Source organism: Balaenoptera ricei, chromosome 2 (genome assembly GCF_028023285.1).
Source record: "Balaenoptera ricei isolate mBalRic1 chromosome 2, mBalRic1.hap2, whole genome shotgun sequence".
Taxonomy (NCBI): domain Eukaryota; kingdom Metazoa; phylum Chordata; class Mammalia; order Artiodactyla; family Balaenopteridae; genus Balaenoptera; species Balaenoptera ricei.
In genome coordinates this window covers 105,706,392-105,729,484 of record NC_082640.1, presented here as the reverse complement: position 1 = coordinate 105,729,484, position 23,093 = coordinate 105,706,392, and the positions used below count along the sequence as shown (strand labels likewise).

Genomic DNA, 23,093 nt, shown 5'->3' with positions numbered 1-23,093 from the left:
TCTAACTTAGGGTGTGCTGTGTACATAGGATGTTCACACAGGGGATCATCAGCAAAGGCTTCTGGGAGGCAGCAACACCTGAAGTGGGTCTTAAGGATGAGTAAGAGGTAGAGAAACGTTAAGACTGTTACTTGTGCACATCACTAATGTAGGTGGGGGAAGAACACATACTCATTTTGAGAGCAGGAAGAAGTACACTGAAAGGACCACTTGGAATAATAGAACTCAGAATGAGGGTCTCCTTCCCAGGCTATCAGCCATGCTAAACTTGGTTCTTAAATACACAATAATCCTATTATGTCACTGTGCTTATTTTTTATCACTCTAAAAGTCTTCATATCTGCACGGTGTCTACGGTTTACACATGATTTTCATGTGTATTTAATGGTTTAATTTTTATAACAACCTGGTGAGAATGGTATTATTGCTAGTTATAGATGAAGAAATGAATCAAAGAGATATCAAGTGACCTACTCAAGATTACATAGTCAGAGCATGGCTTAGCTTGGGCCTTAAAGAGGTCCTTTCAACTCATATTCTGAACTTACCTATTGTATCTTAGGACCTTTAACAGTATACTTTCATTGATTGATTTAATATATATTCATTCAATACTATACATATGTATGTATTTATTCAACACACATTAACTGAACACATACTATATGCTAGGCAGGCATTGTTCTAGGTTCTGGGATATAACTGAACAGATAATTTAAGATTGTGACAGATGCTATTCAAATACACATGATGGTATAAGAGTTAGTGGAGATAGGGATGACATTTTAGATGGTTGCTTTTACTTCCCTGGTCCTCCAATATTTATCTAGGATTTATTTCTCTCTGAGTGCTCACATGATGTATGTTGATCAGTGAAAGCTTACTAATCACTTCATGTATAATATATGTCACCATGTGAAACTCTTCCATTATTTCTGTCAATATACAAGAAATAAAGGGAACTTCTGTTTGTTGAGGGACCAGCAGCATGTGTCGGGCTCTTAGGCAGGTACTTTATTAGTCTTAGGGGATGCTGGCAGAGTCCTTCAAGCACAAGGATCCTCTCCCAGCTGATTGTTTTATTTCTTGGAAGGCTTACTGACCACCTTCTTCCTCTCAGAGGCAGGAAACAAATCCCAGGATGGCTCTGTTCTTGCTTCTTGAACGTCTTGCTAATAGCCATCCTTACCCAGAGCAACCAGCAAAGATGGCTGACTCACAGAAACATCTTTTCAAGGTTCTTTCTCTGTAGAGCCTGGTTCCTTCCCCAAACTTAAACACTGGTGAAAATACCTTACTATTTATTATTAAATATTTCACTGGGGATGATGATAAAATGTTCAACAACTAAGGTCTGTCACAACTAAGGTAGTCACACAAGATACTCTCCAAGCATTTTATAGGATCACACTGGTCCCAAAGTATTATCAGCACCATCAGCCTGGAATCACACTGCCTTCCTCTCTAACACACCTGATACTCCAATATTAGAGTAAAATCCTGACCACACAACTGTGGTCAGGGCTCCTGGAGGAGTGTGACAGCGCCAGGTAGGGGGGTGGGGATGGCTCCCTTGCTCCATTGCAGCAATCTGCATGTCTTCATCCAAATCATCATCATTTATATACAATGGATGCATATGATTACATATACTATCAGGAAGAGAGGGACAGTGGCTAGGTGGTCCCAAGTATTTCTCATGGTTAAATTGTTTATTCAATGTGAGTTAAAACAGCTGACTTACAGACACAAATAACTAGGATAAAGATTTAGGACCACCTGATGGCTGTTTTTTGCCATTCCCCCAAGTTGTCATGATAAAGCACGTGGTGAAATAGTTCCAGTTGATTTTTCAGAGAAATCCATAGCCACATTTGTGCAAAACAGGAAGTGCCAGGGGTTTTAACCACACAGCCTCTGAATTTACCACTCTCACATCTTTAGGCAAAGGAAAGAACCTCACAAGTTGCAAAACTGTGGGACAAAAATACCTTTTTTGGGGGTGAAGTGAGGTAGATGGGATCTGGTTCCAGTACCGTGGTAGTTAAGAAGCCAAGTTTGAGGGCAAGTTACATTCTGCTGTGGCTATTGTGTTTGGGTACTTTTCCTTGTGGCTGGGGCTGTGTTCTTTGAAGAGAAAACCCACAAGGACTGGTCAGTGATCCAAAGAGTCACATGTGTCATGGCCTTTTATTCATTTGCTGTCTCCCAGCCACTGTCATTTTCCAAGTGACTGATCTCACTGGCTCTGATGACCTTGTCCATCACCCAGACCAGTTTAACTTGACAGAACTCTTCAACAAAGCTTGACAATTGCGAGGTTTGGTTAAACATCCGAAATTGTTCGAAATTGACTCCATCATGGAAAATCCTTATTATTGAAAACCTTCTGGGGTGCACGATCTAGGAGGCAGTGCTGCTCCCCATCCCCTGTGATATGAAGCAGACAGGGGAGATGTGCTATTCCTGCTGGAGGTCTACAAACTATTCCAAGAATTTTCTGCTTACCTCTGTCGTGAAGTGATACAACTACTGTCCTTGGCTCATGAATCCATCCCACTGCTATTTGCTATAGCTTTCCTGATGACTTTCTTGGAAAAATAAGAGTCTTAAGAGCACTTTTGGAATGAACTTTCTTGGTTTTGCATTTCATTGAAAAAAGTCAACACTGGTCTATGCTAACATGCTAGTATACTGTGGTGGTAAAGAACTTGGGTATCTGGAAGTAGCCCTGAGTTTAAATTCAAAATCCCCATATATTAACTGTATGAACTTAGACAAATTTCTTCAACATCCTAAGCCTTGTTTTTGACATTTATGAAATGGGGCATAATAATATTACCTCCTTTATAGGGTCGTTGAGGCATTTATAAACAATTAACGGTAGCTAATTGTCACATGAGAATATATTTAAAGGCAAGCCCTCCAGACATTCACGTGTGCTGTGAGAACTAAGGCAGTTGAATCGTTAAATTGAGGGTGTAAACTCGCACCCCATGAGGCAAAAAATGATGTGGGACTGGACACTAGGATAAAGGAGTAATTGAATGGTTTTTTTGGAAAAAAATGAATATTTTGCAGTTGAAAAAATATTTCAGGAACTACATTGAAACTTCTCGCAGTTGATGTGAGCCAGCTCAGTTGAATGTCTGTTACTGGGGGCTAGGCGGTGAGGGATGCCACACAAAGCTCTTCTGTGTCTGGGTTGAGTAACCGCCATATGATACTCCCAGACATACCTGCCCAAGCCACACAACACATTGCCATGCTAAGCACAGAGAGTCTGTATATTTCTCTTTCTTGTTACTACACATTCCATGCTGAATTCACACACAGAATGAGCATTTGAATGACCTATGTATTGAAAACTGAACCAAGTGAGGCAAGCTTTTAGGGACTCACTTTAATAAGAGAGAGAATGAGAGAGGGAGAGAGGGAGGGAGAGAGCACGGGAAGGGGAGAGGGAGGGAAAGAGAGACAGACAGACATGAAACCTGAACTATATATTTTTCTCTCCCCTGACCAGCATTCCCAGAAACAGATACTAAGCACCCACTGCCAGTGACAATGTACCACATGACAAACGCATTGCCATCCCAAGAACAGATAATGGTGTACGGATGTATACAAATAAATGGACATATCTGAATTCACATTTAGGACTCATTCAAGTGTACAAATTTGAAGCATGCATGAATTGCTGGAGAAAACTATTTGCTTGTATTGAGGTTTGTAGTGTGAAAGAATCTAAGGCTTTATAGAAACTGTTTCTATAATAAAAGGCTTTGTAAATGAAGTAAGATGTCGACTGGAGTTTAAAGGATAGAATCGCTATGATTTGGCAGGAGTGGGGGGAAATGAAGTCTTTTGGATATGCTGACAGAATAAAATCCCCACTAAGGTAGCTCTCTGAAGCTGACACAGATGTGAACAAAATTAGCTCATGTAGATGGCTCCATGGGCAGTTCTGGAGGTAAGGGGCAGAGGTGGTAACTGTGGTGGGAGTGGGCAGGGGGTGGAGGGACATCATCATATGGATCAAAAGCCACAGCGCTAAGAGTGGAAAGGTGTGAGTGTGAAGTGTGGAGTACAAGGAATCTGAGAGGAAAAGGCAGAGTGTGGAAGGGGGGATTAAATGAGCAGGAGGGAGGACTTTTTCGTACTTCCCTGGTAGTAAATTTCTTTTTTTTTTTTTTTTAACATCTTTACTACAGTGTAATTGCTTTACAATGGTGTGTTAGTTTCTGCTTTATAACAAAGTGAATCAGATATACATATACATACATCCACATATCTCCTCCCTTTTGCTTCTCCCTCCCATCCTCCCTATCCCACCCCTCTAGGTGGTCACAAAGCACTGAGCTGATCTCTCTGTGCTATGTGGCTGCTTCCCACTAGCTATCTATTTTACATTTGGTGGTGTATATATGTCCATGCCACACTTTCACTTCGTCCCAGCTTACCCTTCTCACTCCCCGTGTCCTCAAGTCCATTCTCTACATCTGTGTCTTTATTCCTGTCCTGCCCCTAGGTTCTTCAGAACCATTTTTTAAAAAATTCCATATATGTATGTGTTAGCATATGGTATTTGTTTTTCTCTTTCTGACTTACTTCACTCTGTATGACAGGCTCTAGGTCCATCCACCTCACTACAAATAACTCAATTCTGTTTCTTTTTATGGCTGAGTAATATTCCATTGTATATATGTGCCACATCTTCTTTATCCATTCAACTGTTGATGGACACTTAGGTTGCTTCCATGTCCTGGCTATTGTAAATAGAGCTGTAATGAACATTGTGGTACATGATTCTATTTGAGTTATGGCTTTCACAGGGTATATGCCCAGTAGTGGGATTGCTGGGTTGTATGGTACTTCTATTTATAGTTCTTTTTTTTTTTTTTAAAGAATCACATTGAAGTGAAACTTTGCTGGTTTTTTTGTGTTTTTTTTTTTTTTTTTAATTTTATTTATTTATTTATTTATTTATGGCTGCATGGGTCTTCGTTTCTGTGCGAGGGCTTTCTCTTGTTGCGGCAAGCGGGGGCCACTCTTCATCGCGGTGCGCGGGCCTCTCATTATCGCGGCCTCTCTTGTTGCGGAGCACAGGCTCCAGACGCGCAGGCTCAGTAATTGTGGCTCACGGGCCCAGTTGCTCCGTGGCATGTGGGATCTTCCCAGACCAGGGCTCGAACCCGTGTCCCCTGCATTGGCAGGCAGATTCTCAACCACTGCGCCACCAGGGAAGCCCTATTTATAGTTCTTTAAGGAATCTCCATACTGTTCTCCATAGTGGCTGTATCAATTTACATTCCCACCAACAGTCGAAGACGGTTCCCTTTTCTCCACACCCTCTCCAGCATTTATTGTTTGTAGATTTTTGATGATGGCCATTCTGCCTGGTGGGAGGTGATACCTCATTGCAGTTTTGATTTGCACTTCTCTAATGATTAGTGATGGTGAGCATCCTTTTATGTGTTTCCTGGCAATCTGTATATCTTCTTTGGAGCAATCTCCAGGTCTTTGGCCCATTTCTGGATTGGGTTGTTTGTTTTTTTGATATTGAGGTGCATGAGCTGCTTGCATATTTTGGAGATTAATCCTTTGTCATTTGCTTCGTTTGCAAATATTTTCTCCCATTCTGAGGGCTCTCTTTTCATCTTGTTTAAGTTTTCCTCTGCTGTGCAAAAGCTTTTAAGTTTCATTAGGTCCCATTTGTTTATTTGTGTTTTTATTTCCATTTCTCTAGGAGGTAGGTCAAAAAGGATCTTGCTGTGATTTATGTCATAGAGTGTTCTGCCTATGTTTTCCACTAAGAGTTTGAAAGTGCCTGGCCTTACATTTAGATCTTTAATCCATTTTGAGTTTATTTTTGTGTATGGTGTTAGGGAGTGTTCTAATTTCATTCTTTTAATTGAAATTGTCCAGTTTTTCCAGCACCACTTATTGAAGAGGCTGTCTTTTCTCCATTGTATATTCTTTCCTCCTTTGCCAAAGATAAGGTGACCATATGTGCGTGGGTTTATCTCTGGGCTTTCTATCCTGTTCCATTGATCGATATTTCTGTTTTTGTGCCAGTACCATACTGTCTTGATTACTGTAGCTTTGTAGTATAGTCTGAAATCCAGGAGGCTGATTCCTCCAGCTCCATTTTTCTTTCTCAGGATTGCTTTGGCTATTCGGGGTCTTTTGTGTTTCCATACAAACTGTGAAATTTTTTGTTCTAGTTCTGTGAAAAATGCTATTGGTAGTTTGACAGGGATTGCATTGAATCTGTAGATTGCTTTGGGTTGTATAGTCATTTTCACAATGTTGATTCTTCCAATCCAAGAACATGGTATATCTCTCCATCTATTTGTATCATCTTTAATTTCTTTCAACTGTGTCTTACAGTTTTCTGCATACAGGTCTTTTGTCTCCTTAGGTAGGTTTATTCCTAGGTATTTTATTCTTTTTGTTGCAATGGTAAATGGGAGTGTTTCCTTAATTTCACTTTCAGATTTTTCATCATTAGTGTATAGGAATGCAAGAGATTTCTGTGCATTAATTTTGTATCCTGCTACTTTACCAAATTCATTGATTAGCTCTAGTAGTTTTCTGGTAGCAACTTTACGATTCTCTATGTATAGTATCATGTCATCTGCAAACAGTGACAGCTTTACGTATTCTTTTCCGATTTGGATTCCTTTTATTTCTTTTTCTTCTCTGATTGCTGTGGCTAAAACTTCCAAAACTATGTTGAATAACAGTGGTGAGAGTGGACAATCTTGTCTTGTTCCTGATCTTAGAGGAAATGGTTTCATTTTTTCACCACTGAGAATGATGTTGGCTGTGGGTTTGTTATATATGGCCTTTATTATGTTGAGGTAAGTTCTCTCTATGCCTACTTTCTGGAGGGTTTTGATCATAAATGGGTGTTGAAGTTTGTCAAAAGCTTTTTCTGCATCTACTGAGATGATCATATGGCTTTTCTCCTTCAATTTGTTAATATGGTTTATCACATTGATTGATTTGAGTATACTGAAGAATCTTTGCATTCCTGGGATAAACCCCACTTGATCATGGTGTACGATCCTTTTAATGTGCTGGTGGATTCTGTTTGCTAGTATTTTGTTGAGGATTTTTGCATCTATGTTCATCAGTGATATTGGTCTGTAGTTTTCTGTTTGTGACATCTTTGTCTGGTTTTGGTATCAGGGTGATGGTGGCCTCGTACAATGAGTTGGGAAGTGTTCCCCCCTCTGCTGTATTTTGGAAGAGTTTGAGAAGGATAAGTGTTAGCTCTTCTCTAGATGTTTGATAGAATTCGCCTGTGAAGCCATCTGGTTCTGGGCTTTTGTTTGTTGGAAGATTTTTAATCACAGTCTCAATTTCAGTACTTGTGATTGGTCTGTTTATATTTTCCATTTCTTCTTGGTTCGGTCTCAGAAGGTTGTGCTTTTCTAAGAATTTGTCCACTTCTTCCAGGTTGTCCATTTTATTGGCATATAGTTGCTTGTAGTAATCTCTCATGATCCTTTGTATTTCTGCAGTGTCAGTTGTCACTTCTCCTTTTTCATTTCTAATTCTACTGATGTCAGTCTTCTTCCTTTTTTTCTTGATGAGTCTGGCTAATGGTTTATCAATTTTGTTTATATTCTCAAAGAACCAGCTTTTGGTTTTATTGATCTTGGCTACTGTTTCCTTCATTTCTTTTTCATTTATTTCTGATCTGATCTTTATGATTTCTTTCCTTCTGCTAACTTTGGGGTTTTTTGGTTCTTCTTTGTCTAACTGCTTTACGTGTAAGGTTAGGTTGTTTATTTGAGATGTTTCTTGTTTCTTGAGGTAGGACTGTATTGCTAAAAACTTCCCTCTTAGAACTGCTTTTGCCGCATCCCATAGGTTTTGGGTCGTAGTGTTTTCATTGTCATTTGTTTCTAGGTACTTTTTGATTTCCTCTTTGATTTCTTCAGTGATCTCTTGGTTATTTAGTAGTGTATTGTTTAGCCTCCATGTGTTTGTATTTTTTACAGATTTTTTTCCTGTAATTGATATCTAGTCTCATAGCACTGTGGTTGGAAAAGATACTTGATATGATTTCAATTTTCTTAAATTTGCCAAGGCTTGATTTTTGACCCAAGATATGATCTATCCTGGAGAATGTTCCATGAGCACTTGAGAGAAAGTGGAATCTTCTGTTTTTGGATGGAATGTCCTATAAATATCAATTAAGTCCATCTTGTTTAATGTATCATTTAAAGCTTGTGTTTCCTTATTTATTTTCATTTGGGATGATCTGTCCATTGGTGAAAGTGGGGTGTTAAAGTCCCCTAGTATGATTATGTTACTGTCGATTTCCCCTTTTATGGCTGTTAGCATTTGCCTTCTGTATTGAGGTGCTCCTATGCTGGGTGCATAAATATTTATACTTGTTATATCTTCTTCTTGGATTGACCCCTTGATCATTATGTAGTGTCCTTCTTTGTCTCTTGTAATAGTCTTTTTTTTTTAAATCTATTTTGTCTGATACGAGGATTGCTATTCCAGCTTTCTTTTGATTTCCATTTGCATGGAGTATCTTTTTCCATCCTCTCACTTTCAGTCTGTATGTGTCCCTAGGTCTGAAGTGGTTCGCTTGTAGACAGCATATATATGGGTCTTGTTTCTGTATCCAATCAGCCAGTCTATGTCTTTTGGTTGGAGCATTTAATCCATTTACATTTGAGGTAATTATCGAAGTGTATGTTCATATTACCATTTTCTTAATTGTTCTGGGTTTGTTATTATAGGTCTTTTCCTTCTGTTGTGTTTCCTGCCTAGAGAAGTTCCTTTAGCATCTGTTGTAAAGCTGGCTTGGTGGTGCTGAATTCTTTTAGCTTTTGCTTGTCTGTAAAGGTTTTAATTTCTTAATCAAATCTGAATGAGATCCTTGCTGGGTAGAGTAATCTTGGTTGTAGTTTTTCCCCTTTCATCACTTTAAATATGTCCTGGGCTTCCCTGGTGGCGCAGTGGTTGAGAATCTGCCTGCCAATGCAGGGGACACGGGTTCGAGCCCTGATCTGGGAAGATCCCACATGCCGCGGAGCAACTAAGCCCGTGAGCCACAATTACTGAGCCTGCACGTCTGGAGCCTGTGCTCCGCAACAAGAGAGGCCACGATAGTGAGAGGCCCACGCACCGTGATGAAGAGTGGCCCCCGCTTGCCCCAACTAGAGAAAGCCCTCGCACAGAAACGAAGACCCAACACAGCCATAAATAAATAAATAAAAACAAATACTTAAAAAAAAAAAAAAATGTCCTGCCACTCCCTTCTGGCTTGCAGAGTTTCTGCTGAAAGATCAGCTGTTAACTTTATGGGGATTCCCTTGTATGTTATTTGTTGTTTCTTCCTTGCTGCTTTTAATATTTTTTCTTTGTATTTAATTTTTGATAGTTTGATTAATATGTGTCTTGGTGTGTTTCTCCTTGGATTTATCCTGTATGGGACTCTCTGCGCTTCCTGGACTTGACTATTTCCTTTCCCATATTACGGAAGTTTTCAACTATAATCTCTTCAAATATTTTCTCAGTCCCTTTCTTTTTCTCTTCTTCTTCTGGGACCCCTATAGTTCGAATGTTGGTGCGTTTTATGTTATCCCAGAGGTCTGTGAGGCTGTCCTCAGTTCTTTTCATTCTTTTTTCTTTATTCTGCTCTGCTCTGCGGTAATTATTTCCACTATTTTATCTTCCAGGTCACTTATCTGTTCTCCTGACTCAGTTATTCTGCTATTGATTCCTTCTAGGGAATTTTAAATTTCATTTATTGTGTTGTTCATCATTGTTTATTTGCTCTTTAGTTCTTCTAGGTCCTTGTTAAATGTTTCTTGTATTTTCTCCATTCTATTTCCAAGATTTTGGATCATCTTTACTATCATTACTCTGAATTCTTTTTCAGGTAGACTGCCTATTTCGTCCTCGTTTGTTTGGTCTGATGGGATTTTACCTTGCTCCTTCATCTGCTGTGTTTTTCTCTGTCTTCTCATTTTGCTTAACTTACTGCATGCTGCAGGTTCGTAGTTCCCGTTGTTTTTGGTGTCTGCCCCCAGTGGCTAAGTTTGGTTCAGTGGGTTGTATAGGCTTCCTGGTGGAGGGTGCTGGTGCTTGTGTTCTGGTGTCTGAGGCTGGATCTTGCCTTTCTGGTGGGAAGGACCGCATCTGGTTGTGTGTTTTGGGGTGTCTGTGACCTTATTATGATTTTAGGCAGCCTCTCTGCTAATGGGTGGGATCGTGTTCCTGTTTTGTTACTTGTTTGGCTTCAGGTGTCCAGCACTGTAGCTTGCTGGTCATTGAGTGGAGCTGCATCTTAGCGTTGAGATGGAGATCTCTGGGAGAGCTTTTGCCATTTGATATTACGTGGAGCTGGGAGGTCTCTGGTGGACCAGTGTCCTGAACTCGCCTCTCCCACCTCAGAGGCACAGGCCTGACACCTGGCCGGAGCACCAAGACCCTGTCAGCCACACAGCCAGATTCGTGGGGAGTTTCTTGCCTTTTGGGAAGTCTGAGTCTTCTGCCAGCATTCAGTAGGTGTTCTGTAGGAGTTGTTCCACATGTAGATGTATTTCTGATGTATTTGTGTGGAGGAAGGTGATCTCCACGTCTTAGTCCTCCGCCATCTTGAAGGTCTCCGGTATAAAATTTCTTGACTGTCAGAATGTAGATGTAATGTAGTTTTCTATTTTTAAATGTAATATTGTAAGAGTGAATCAGTCAGGGTACTGGCAATAAAAAGATGAACCCTTAAAATGGATAACATAGGAGGGTTTAATGAAGAGATGATGCTCAAAGATTTGGGCAGAGTGCAGGGAAGCCATAGGGGGCCGTGGAGGGTGGGGAGCATTTGCCCCTCAGGCTCAAGGGACAAGGGGAGTGGGGAGTCACTAGAACCCCAGTGGGGAGCGTCAGGTGGAGGAGACAGGAGCTGTTACAGGTCATACAGGACACGGAGCAAGTGGAGGAGTGGATAGTCCATCTTTCAATTTCTCGTGAATACAGGGATTCTCTCTGCTTGTGATACTATGTTGACTTCCTCTTTTGTAACCGATGATTTGACATCAGTATGATTAGTGTTTAAGAGCTCAGGCATTAGAATCAGCTAGCCCTGTATGTGAGCCGTGTGCCTCTCACTAACTGTGCAATTGTGGGCAAGGAACTGAATGTTCCCAAATGTTTCAAGAGACAGAGCACATCAATCACCATCAACTGTTGCTGTGAAACTGGTGTTAGGAAGTAGCTTTAGTCCTAAATTTTCAGTTCTTGGCCTTAACTCATTCTAGGAAAGGCGCACAAACAGGAAAATAAGCAGCATGTGGAGTAACAGACACAGAGACAGACAGACACACACACACACACACACACACGCACACAGGCACACACACCCTATCAATGAGTCTTCCCTTGGAGATGAAGCAGAGGAAGAAGAAGAAAAGACCACTCCTCTGTATGTTTTCAGCCTCTCCAGGTGAAAACTGGGATGTATTTGGATGAAGTCAGGACAGTACCTGAGAGGTAGAGATTAACTGAGTATTAGGGAAAGGACCAGTATTTCTTACCATCTGTGTGTCTGCTTTATTTACAGTCCCTTCTTTTGCATGCTTTAGGAGTGTCCACTGAAACCACACATCCTGAAATACACCTAATCATTTTTGCCTTAACTATGGACTGTGAGAAAAAGCCACTCAAAAGAAGCAGAAACTTCCAGACTGCCTCTCACTCAGCCAGGGGAGCTTGTCTCAGCAATTTTGACTGAATTCTCTTATTCTTGATGAATTCTAAAAAGAATAGGGATAGGAAGCAGCTCTTACTGTATCTCAAAATATATAAACAAGATTGAGACAAACAAGACCCTTTCATTTCAGTTGAGTGTGTGGTGGGAAAGAGGTGGTGGTTTGCAAAAGTGTGGTACTGAAGCCAGACTGATGTAGGTTTAATTGTTGGTTCTGCCGCTGGTTATGTGATGTAGACAGCAGTGAGTTACTCCATCTCACTAAAAATCATAGTTTCCATCAATAAAACTGAGTTGTTTTGAGACTTCAATACAACATTTAAAGTGCTTAGCATGTTATCTGGCACACACCAAGTACTCAATAAATATTGCCCGTTATTATGGTTGTAAGTCATCTCCTGTATCAATATCTACTTAAGAAATATTTGCCTTTTTAATTTAGATTTAGAAGTTGTAAAACTTCTCCGTCCCCAATCCCAATACATGTACTGGCATTCTTTCCATGGTTCCGTGATGGTCCCGCCACCCTCCCTTCCAAACTCCTGTTCCCTTTCCTCCTCCCAGGTATTCCACAGGGAGCTGTGGACTTCTCTGAAAAACGGTTTGATGGCCCTACCACCTGCATGCCAAACAGTAAGCAACTGCTATTTGGCTTGGCTGTTTGCTTGACACCAACCGACTGCTAGTGGATGCCTATGCTTTTAAAGAGAAAGATCTTTCCAAATGATAAACTTCCAATTACACATTTGGTGCCTTAAATTTATTAGGCCTGCGGCAATGAACAAAGTGTCCTTGGTACTTGTTTCCAAGAGCAACTATAGTTTAAAAAGAAATAAAATTTCTGTTCATTTTTAATATTTGTTTTTCATTTTACATTTAAGGGAAAAATGCATAAGCCCTCCTTTCCTAAGAAGGCTGTTGCTCCAATTATTACCACTGAGGTTTTTTGCTTTGCCTCCAACTTCCCTAAGTGGTATCAATGGTGTTGACCCCTGACTCTTCTGCTCTGTCCCCAGGAAAACCAATCACAATATATCCAAGCAGACAATGGTTTGTTATGTCATCTTTGGGGCAAGTATGTGTTTAATTGCAAAGCAAATTTTCTTTTCTAAGTCTGAGGAATCTTGAGATTTGTTTCCCATTCTGGATCTATATTCTTCTTTCTTTAGCTCTTTAGTATTTTTTAACTTTTCCATATCTTTGACTCAATCTTTCTCCTTCATAGAGCCTGATCTTTGCCTAACTTCCTAAAATAGAAAAAAAGTCCTTGTTTGTCCCCTTCATCTTTAATGCGGGAAGGAAACAACAAAAACAAAATGAAACATGCAGACATCGGTGTTGAAAGGAGAGCTGGCCTTGGGGTTAAAGGAGTTGCTGGTCACTCAGATCCAGCCCTTGGAATAGCGTGGGGCTTGGCCTTGGTAAGCTGATAGAGATCAGCCATGCCTGGCGTTCCTGTTGACATGTGTTTCAGGCAAGGGGGAAGTTTTTATCTCTCCCACTAAAGACCTGTGGCAGGACTCAGATGTTTACTCTGACTTGGGTCTTCAAGGTCTTTCTTCCATACTCTTCTAAGTAATGGGAAACTCAGTCTTTGTCATTACTTGGATTCCCTATTCCTTCTCAGTTCTCTTCTCTCCAGAATCAGACCCTGGTAGTAGAGAAATCTGTCTCCTTCTGTCGGGGTGTCAGGAGACAGGAGTAAATATTGCTCCTTCCCCTCTCTAAAGAGAGAACTTCATTGCCCCGGCACCACCTAACTCTCGAATTCTCCTGGTCTCTATCTCCAAATGCTCCCCTCTTATTCTGGATTTGGAAGATACATACATATTGGTTGTAGAACTGTAGAATTGGTTGTAGAAAAGTCTAGGTGGGGATCTTTAGGATGAAAGGTGATGGGAGCACTCTGGCATATTTATTCCCACTCAGAAGCATGAGAGCAGAAATAAAGTCACATTCTTGACCATGGCAGGATGTTCATGTGCTCAGTGAAAACTTCCCTGTCTCCATCATTCCCAAGATAGATAACTTGGTCTGTGTCATCCAGAGATTCCTTTCTCAGCTCTGTCTCCTTTTCTAGGTGCTCTTCCTGTCCCTCCAATGGAAGTGTTTCCTAAGGACTAAGTTCTCTTGATAGATCTCCTGTGGAATCATCTATTCTCAGAATTCTCATATTTTACTTCATTTCACGTGACTTTTTATGTCTGTTATCTCTCACTTTGAATTCCAGTCCCACATTTCCAAATGACTTATGTGTACGTGGACAGTACACTGTCAATAGAAACTCAGCATGTCTAAGGTAGACCTCTTCAACTTTTCCTCATGTTGTCCTCCTCCCACACCCTTAATTTGTCAAGGGCACCACCATATTTTTAGGCTTCCAGCTTCAAAACTTTAGAAACATTTTAGTCTCTTTCCCTTAACTCCCACTTATCCATTCGTTAACTTAACCTTGAATATCATTTCATTATAATCACTTTCATATATGTTCTTATATTTATTTTTAAAATACCTTTTAAAGACTTTTTTCTTATTTTAAAAGCTATTTTCAGGTATGGTACAGGAAACAACAAAACTGAAAAATGCAGAAAAGTGCAAAGAAGAAAATGATGTCATCTATGCTTATACCACACAGAGATAATTGCTATTTATGCATTTTCAGTCTTGGTTTCCTATGTGTTGATCTATATGTACATAGAGTAAAAATATGGATTCATATTGTTTGCATTTACTATATTATTAGCAAGAAATTATAAACATTTTTAATGTTACTAAATAATTCTTGTTTGCTGCATGGCTTTCAATCAGGTAGATATATCACAATTTATGTCTGTCTAAAGCTGTGCATTTATTATCATTTTTTTTCCTGTCAAAATAATTTCACATGAACCAATAAGACACACAGCAAAGAACTGACAGATTTTACTACATACAAATTAAAACTGTAATATGGATAATGACATGAATAAAATTAAAACAAAATGATAAACTGGGATAAAATATAAATAACCTGTAAAACAGAAAAGAGACAATAAATATATAGAGCGTGCCTTCAAATTAGTTTGAAAAAGGCCAACAATCCAGTATAAAAAGGGAAAACTACCATAGAAGATAACTCAAAAAGAGGAAACAACTGATCAATAAACAAGAAAATAGGACAGGTGAAAAATGGTGTCTCCTTGTTTTAAATTGCAGTAATGCTTTGTAACAATTCAAATTATAAAAGTAATATATGTTCATCTTAAAACATTTAGTTAATACAAAGATGCATGAAAATTGTATCTGAAATCTAAATAGTCAGAGATGATCACTGCTAATATTTTGTTTGTCTTCTCTATATTTATCTAATAATTAAAACAAGATCCTTTGTTTCTCTTCAAAACCATTCCTTTGACTATTCTAAATATTTTCTGTAGTTATAACTATAGCAACAAAATAGAATATAAAAGAGAAACTTGAAGAGCAGATTTAAAAATTATAAATTAATGATGACTGGAAAAAATAAAGGAGCATTAGTAAAATGATTGTCACATAAAGTAGAATTTAGGACAATAAATAAAAGCATTAAACAAAATTTAAAATTATTTTCTTTTGAAAAAGACACAATCTGCATGACATCATCTCTAATATCTAAAATCACTTTCACTTACTTATCCTTATTTGCTTAATTACTTCTCATTACAACTGCTCCTATTTTTAAGATATTTCAATTCATCAAGAGTGATATTAAGCACACATTTTCCAGAAAAGGTACTTTTTGATGACTCTCTCTTCATCAAGAGTCATATCTTGCTAACCATTCCTTTTTCTCCTTCATATCTTGCTAACCATTCCTTTTTCTCCTTCCTAGATTTATCTTCCTCTACCCAGCCTTTAAACTTTGGGTTTTTGTAAACTCAATCCTAGATTTTGTTCTGTTTCTATTCTATCCTCTCTCCCTGGGTGATTTGAACCACATCTAGTTTATTAACCAGTATATTTTACTTTCAGATTTTCCTATGTGTACAATCATGTTGTCTGTGAATAAAGACAATTTTGTCTTTTCCTTTGCAATTTGTATGCCTTTTATTTATTTTTAACTTGTCTTATTGCAGCGGCTAGTACATACAGTACAATGTTGAATACATGTGATAAGAATGGACATTCTTGCCTTCTTCCTGATCTTAGGGAGTGAAAGCAATTAGTGTTTCATCATTACATATAATGATAGCTGCAGATATTTTGTAGATGTTCTTTATCAGGTTGAGAAATTTCCCTTCTTCTAGTTTATCAGAGTTTTATTTATTTTTAAAATCACAAATGGTTCTTGAAGTTTGCTTTTTCTGCATATAAGGAGATCTCATATTATTTTTTTCAAGATATTGATATGAAGATATGAACTGATTAATTTTTGAAAACTGAAGTGATCTCACATTCCTGAATAAACTACTAATTCATAATATATTACCTATTTTATATATTGATGGTTGCAATTTGCTGGTACATTAAGGTTTTTTGTGTCTAAGTTCATGAAGGATACTGATCTACAGTTTATTTTCTTATAATGTCTACAGTTTTGGTATCAGGTAATACTGACCTCAAAAAACGAGCTGAGAAATACTTTCTTTTCTTCTATTTTCTGAAGCGTTGGTGTAGATATTTTTTCCCCTAAGTGTTTGGTAGAACTCACCAGTGAAGACCCCTGGGCTTAGAGTTTTATTTTAGTTTTTGTCTGTCTTGATGTACAATATACAGTACATATCTAATATGAGAAGATTTGTTCCTACGATTTCTTTAATAGATATGGGGCTCTTTAGGGTATCCTTTTTTTTCCTGATTAAGTTTTATAACTGTTGGTGGAAATGTAAGTTGGTGCAGCCACTGTGGAAAACAGTACGGAGGTTCCTCAGAAAACTAAAAATGAATTACCATATGATCCAGCAATCCCATTCCTAGGCATATATCCAGACAAAACTATAATTCAAAAAGATACATGCACCCCTATGTTCATAGCAGCACTATTCACAATAGTCAAGACATGGAAACAACCTAAATGTCCATCAACAAACAAATGGATAAAGAAGATGTGGTGTATACACACACACACACACACACACACACACACACACACACAATGGAATACTACTCAGCCATTAAGAAAAAAGAAGTAATGCCATTTGCAGCGACATGGATGCAACTAGAGATTATCATAGTGAAGTAACTCAGAAAGAGAAAGACAAATGCCATATGATATCATTTATATGTGGAATCTACAGTATGACACAAATGAACCTATCTATGAAACAAACAAAATCATGGACGTAGAGAACAGACTGGTGGTTGTCAAGGGGGAGGAGGCTGGGCAAGGGATGGAGTGGGAGGTTGGGGTTAGCAGATTTAAGCTTTTGTGTATAGAATGGATAAACAACAAGGTCCTACTGTATAGCACAGAGGACTATATTCAATATCCTATGGTAAACCATAATGGAAAAAAATATTTTTAAAAATGTATATATATGTATAACTGAATCACTTCGCCATGCAGCAGTAATTAACACATTATATTATCAGCTATACTTCAATTTTAAAAAGTTTTATAGTTTGTGCTTTCTAAGATTTTGTCCATTTCATCTAAGTTGTCAAATGTATTGGCATAAACTACTGCATAATACTTTCTTACTATCCTTTTAATGTCTTTAAAACCCATGGTGATTCCTCCTATTTTAATAGCTGATATTGGTAATTTGTGTCTTCTATCATTTTTTTCTTGATCAATCTGACTAGAGCATTTTATCTTTTATCTGAACCAGCTCATTTCACAAATGAACTATGCTCAAAATGTATTTGACTGTTAAAATGACTTTGAAGGACAGGAAAAGAACACATATTTTAAATGAGGCTTTGTAACAAAAACAACACAGAAAGAAATAATTTCCTTTGCTGAAGAAATATGGCAAATCCACACATATATTTTTGTATACAAATGAATTACTCACAATGGCAAATCTCAGATTCTTCTCACATTAAATCAAAGATAGTATCAATGAAACTGTCACCTCTGTAGTTTCCTATACTTTACCAAAGACACTGTTATCGTGGATCTGGGGTAATAGGAGAGTAATTCAATATCACATTAAACCCAATTCTATTTTATGTTTTAGACTTTGCCTCTCAACTAATTTCATACATTTACAAATTGAATTTTTTCATCTTGAAGTAAAATTGAAGCAAATATGAATTATGCCAATTATAGTCATACTGGTTAAATAATATGGCATATAATATTTACCTATAGGATTAGCAAAGATAAAAATATTATAATTCTCAATTTTTGTGAGGATAGGGTAAAACTGGAACTCTTATATATAGTCAAGAAGAACATAAATTGCTACAACCTCTTTGCAAGGAATTTCAAAATAGGTAATAAGAGCCTCCATGTTTTTCATACTTTCTAAATCAATTCTTTCTTTTCTTGGAAATTATTCTGAGGAAAAGGTTAAATACGTGAACAAATACAAATATGTTCGGAAATGTTCATAGGTCAGTTATTTAACATTTTAAAAGCTAGACACGATGTCCAATGATTGGGAAACAAATTTAAGCAAATTTTACTAGGTTGAACCATGTCAAACTGCCGTTTTTTGTAGGTTAGAAAGATTAAAGGTCAACAATTTCTCCTAGTAGGAGAAACATACAATGGAATATTATGGGGCTACTAAATATCACTCATACAGACTGTTTTTAATGATGTGTGTAAATGCTCATACATTGGTAGAATATATGGGTTCAAAAATCATATTTTCAGGATGCCTTTGAATATGCATGTGTGCACAGACACACACACACACACAGGCGCGTACACACACACCCCTGATGACCTGTAGTTGTCTTTGGGTGGTGAGATGTTTTTTCCTTTTTTATGTATAACAACAAGATGGTGTTACTTTTGCAATCAGGAACAGGTTATATTAAATAGAAACACAGAAGCTACCATTTTCCCAAATAAAGCAGAAGTACCTGTCTCATAATCTCCAATCTCAAAGAACTTCCAAAGTTAACTAATTCTTGACTTTTTAAAATCAGTTGAGAGGGAAAAGAACAAGCAGGATATATGGAGGGATTTAGTAGTATGTCTGGAAAGGAGGGAATTCACAGATTTCCAATGATTCGAGGTGACAAACCTCCCTCAGGAAACATTTCGACCTCTGTCTCCCAAGGTGCTAACGGAAAGTGAGATGGAGAACACCATGATGAATGCTACAGGTAGTCCTAAGCATGCAAGCTGGGCAGGTTTGTGTTAGGGAATAATCTTCCTACAGTACTTTTTCTAGAAATGTTTATCAAATCACTAAGGTACATTTGGAGAAATGGCTAGCTAAGGCTACTTCCCTTACTTGACAGTCAAAGTGATTACACTGGAAAGCTAGTACCCAACTTTAACTGCTAAGAAAAACTAAATGATAGTAAGGAAGAAAGGCTCACTAAATAGAGAGAGAGAAACAACATCCCTTCCATGGAAAGTATTCCATTGTCAGCCTACTTCTGGTTTGTCCATTCTCTTCTCCCAAATGCTTTGAAAAGAGTCAAGAACTACATCAACTGTAGGTGACTTATGCCCTTTTATTCAGGTATTTTCTTCCTCTACATTTCCTGGGCTCACTCAGGAAAGCCAAAGCCAGCTGTATATGGCATTTTGACACTTGTGTGCTGCTAATGGCCATAGTCACCATTCCAGTCATTTTAAGATACCTTTTAGGCATTGAGATGTATTTTTAGGAAAACACCATAAAGGATTTGAATTACTGAATTAAGATTTCTAAAACTTTTATTTAAACAAACTGCCAAAAATATTTTCAAAACCAAATCTCTCTACTTATTTTTGAGCTGGAAACAAATATTTTTGAACCCTACAATGCTGGAAGTTTAGAAGAGATTCTAAATAATGCTGAGTTTACAATATGAGAAAAAGCATCCACTTATTTCTTTTAGGGGAGGTGTAAAGTAGGGGCTACCATTGCTGACTTTTTGGCACATTGAGAACTAATAACAAAGTTTGTTCCTTGAAAGGAGATTTTTTTTACACTGGTGAGCCTTAGAGAAAAATAATATTTATTTTCAATTTACGTGGCTTAAGGTTTCCTTCCTTTACTTTCAGCCTTTAAACACAACATAACAATCATCTCCTCCTGCAATGGGGGCTGGAGCATGTTAGGACAAGGTGTTTGTATTGGACTTAAATATAGCCTTTTTGCTTAGCAGTTTAGAAAGTTATGTAAATGAGTCCAAAGTCATATATTTAGTTCATTCATGGAGCGTCACTCTTCTCCATTACTTTTCTTTGAAGAACACCCCAAAGGGAGTGAAAACTAGACAAATAAAATCTGATGGGAGAAGGAAGTCTTAAAAGTCAAAGTTAAAAGCTGTTGCCTTGTGTGTGACCTGGTGGTAGGAAGACCTGTGTGGGCCAGGGACAGCACAATGGTGCCTGAAGAAGGTGTCTTCAGAAGAGGAGAGATGAACCACCAAGGCAATGGGTAGGGGCATACTGACAGCGTGATATTTGCCTAGGGTGTTTGCTGTGGCTGGATCAGAACAAACCCATTCTAGTTACTAAGTAAACAACTCAGAGGGTGGCAGGGCAAGAGCATCAGCTTGAGATTCAGTTTTGATTTGTTATACAGCAAGATTGTTGGGTGGGAAGACCAGAAATCAAATTCTTATCATGCGACCCAAGTTACTACGACACTTTGGGGAAAAAAACAGAGTGTGGAATCAACCTCTGGGGTTACAATCACAGTATCATGCTGTCATTCATTTGGCTCTGGGTATACAATACAAAGCATCTGCAACTTAATATTCATTCATTTAGGCCAGAGTTACTCCAGGGCCCTTTTACTATGCCCAGTCCATAAGGAAGGATTATACATGTTTTAAGTCTTGTTCAAGAGAGCACATTTTTAACATTAATATTAAAAACAAATATTTTTTGTAATATTAAAAACAAAAAAGGAAACATCCTCTCATTGTCATCTCACAATCCTTGTTCAAGCATCTTAACAACTTTCATCTCATGAATGTGGGAATGGAAATTATCACGAGAGTGAAAAAGAAGGTACCTTCTGTAGGAATTTTGCACTCTTCTCTGCTGTCAGATTCCATCTTCTTGGCAATGTACCTGGATACTGCTGGGTTCCCTGACTCCTGAATCCTTTTCCTAATCTTTAAGCATGAGTTTCTGGCCCAGCAATGCTCTGTCCTCAAGCCTAATATTGACTCCCAGGTTATGGCACTCTCCTTTGAACCCAGCCCTACCCAGACTTGTATACTTCCCTCTATGGGTCAACGGGACACTAAGCTTGCTCCTTACACATCACCAAGCTTCCTAGGAATGATGGGAGTCACCATGGCTCACTGCTATTTACAGGGCTATGCCAGGAAAACAGAGGTAGTAATGAAGTCATGATGCCTACGAGTCAGTATTCATGTCAACAGAAGTTAATGCCTCCTCCCACTGCCATTCATAATCCTCTTCAACCACTTAAACAGTCCATGCATATCTCATGATGAGGTGCAGGAGTGAAACAAGAGAAACAGGACAGTGTACCTGTCTGAGGAATCTTGCTGCCCATTCAGAGATGTTCTCCTTGGATGTCTTTAATATTATTTTGGTCCGGTGGGCTTTTGGCATCCTGTGACACAAAGCACAAATTCATGAATCAGAGGTGTACAGGTGCTTCCTTGACAGTTTGACATCAGAGAAACTGCATTTGCAGCACTTGTGTCAGTAGATCAGAAAAATACCAACAATTTTATAAGTCTTACATATTACCTAGGTGAAGGTAAAACATTATAAGTCACGAGGGTATACAAGTTATCACTGAAAAGACCTAACTAACAGATAAAAAAATTAAGAATGATAAAAATATCTATTCATCAGAGAGAGAAGAAGTATTATTAACCAAATCAAATTTAACTCTAGGTATTCATACTCTCTTCAAAAAAGAACTAACTAGTCACATGATTGTTATACTTGTTCCCATCTCCCAATGAAATATTGTAACTGTGAAGACAATAATAGCAATGGTCAATTGAAAAGGAAAGATCTACCTATAACTTAGTAAAACAACTTAAATTTCATAGAGGGAGTTAAACAAAGAGACAGAGAAAGAGAAGTGTATAACAATACACTTTTAATGAATTACCATAAAGCTGTCCCTGAGGTGTGGCCAAGGTGGTGGAGCAGGAAGCCCCTGAGCTTATCTCCTCCAACAGGCACAGCAAAATCACAACTATTAATAGAGCAACTATCTAGGAGAATGAACTGAAGACTAGCAGAAAAGATTTTCCGCAACTAAAGATAAAAGAAGGAACCACACGAGATGGATAGGAGGGGCAGAGACACAGTATGGTCAGGGCCCATAACCCTCGGTAAGTGACCCACAAATGGGAGGATAATCACAGTTGCAGAGGTTCTCCCCAAAGAGCTAGGTGTCCGAGCTCCACATTAGGCTCCCCAGCTCAGGAGCTCTGCATGGAGCTTCCAGAATGTCTGATTTTGAAGGCCAGTGGGGCTTGTGTACAGGAGAGCTGGAGGGCTGTAGGAAACAGAGACTCCACTCTTAAAGGACAGGAACAAAATCTCACATGGTCCAAATCCCAGTGCAGAGGCAGTACTTTGAAAGAAGCCTGGATCACACCCATTGGCTGATCTTGGAGAACCTCCGATAGAGGCAGGAGGCAACTGGGATGCCCCCTGGGGACACAGATACTGTTGGCAGCCAGTTTAGGGAGTTGTTCTACCAAAGGACACTGGGGCTGGCAAGCACCATTTTAGAGCCTTCTCTCTAGCTTATTAGCACTGGAGGCATGCCCACCCTCCAGTGGGCCAGCACCAGTCCTGGGACCCCGTGGGCCAGGCAGCCAGCTGCCCTGGGACCCAGCCTTGCCTACCAGTGGGCCAGCACCAGTTCTGGGACCTCCCAGGCTGCAGAGCCAGCCATGCCAGACCTGGCCTCACCCACCAGTGGGCCAGCAGCCATTGCACAAGGCAGGGCTTGGCAGCCAAATAGGCCAGAGGCCAGCACTGTCAACCAGTGTACCTGCAGTAGTTGGCCCACCACCCTAGAAAGGCCCATGCATCCCACATAGGAGGCACGCCTAAAGCATATAGGTCTGGTGACCAGAGGGGAGCATGCTGTTGGGCCATATAAGACATCTCCTACATAAGGCCACTTCCTCAAGCTCGGGAAACACAACCAACCTACCTAATACATAGAAAAAAAACACAGAGAGTTAGGCAAAACCAAGAGACAGAGGAATATGTTCCAAATGACAGAACAAGACAAAACCTCAGAAAAAGAACTAAACAAAG

At 38.9% G+C, this 23,093-nt stretch overlaps 1 long non-coding RNA gene across 1 annotated transcript in view; it reads right to left on the bottom strand.

Moving 5' to 3' along the window:
• LOC132359510 (uncharacterized) overlaps positions 1–23,093 on the bottom strand; it is a 404,591-nt gene that overhangs the window by 128,956 nt on the left and 252,542 nt on the right. Inside the window, exon 2 of the long non-coding RNA XR_009500857.1 lies at positions 21,327–21,411. This is a non-coding gene — a long non-coding RNA (uncharacterized LOC132359510). The remainder of the gene's footprint in view (positions 1–21,326; positions 21,412–23,093) is intronic.